This window comes from Curcuma longa, chromosome 6 (assembly GCF_044706935.1).
Source record: "Curcuma longa cultivar G26 ecotype Majalengka, Jawa Barat chromosome 6, ITB_CL_G26_1.1, whole genome shotgun sequence".
Lineage (NCBI taxonomy): Eukaryota > Viridiplantae > Streptophyta > Magnoliopsida > Zingiberales > Zingiberaceae > Curcuma > Curcuma longa.
The window spans coordinates 8,457,109-8,457,755 of record NC_133866.1 but is presented as its reverse complement, the minus strand read 5'-3'; positions in this window follow the sequence as shown (position 1 = coordinate 8,457,755).

Genomic DNA, 647 nt, shown 5'->3' with positions numbered 1-647 from the left:
GATAATTTTTTCCCCTTGTTTCTTAACTTCTTAGGGCCGACTCCTTCCTCATCCATCTTCTCCCTTCCTTTTCTTGCTAGAACCGGCGCCCCTTTCCCCCTCTTCCTCCATGCTTTGTTCGCCTAACCTTGCTTCCATCCTTGCTTCTCCTTTAGGGTCGGCGCCTAAAGAAGGAAGAGGAAAGAAGGGAGGGGGCAGCTTGTAGAGGAAGAAGAGAGGAGAAGAGGGAGAGGACAAAGAAGAAGAAAAGACTTTTTCTTTTCCTCTTTGGGCGGCTCCCCCTTAAGTCTCTTCCTTCTCCTAGCTTTAGGTGGCGCACCTTGAAAAGGTTCTATCCTTTGCTAGGGCGTATGCCTAAAGAAGAAAGGAGAGGATAGGAAGAGAAGAAGAGAAAGAAGAAGAAGAAGAGGAAGAAGGAGATAGCTTCTTTCTTAAGTTCTTGTCATCGGATAGAAAGAAGGAGATAGCTTCTTTCTTAAGTTCTTGCCATCGGATAGAAAGAAGGAGATAGCTTCTTTCTTAAGTTCTTACCATCGGATAAAAGAGAGGAAAAGAAGGAATTGGATGGAGTTTCATCTTGGAAGATCGTTGCCCACACAATGTCTAAGAAGAGGAGAAGAATACAACAGAAGATCAAGAGGTTTTCG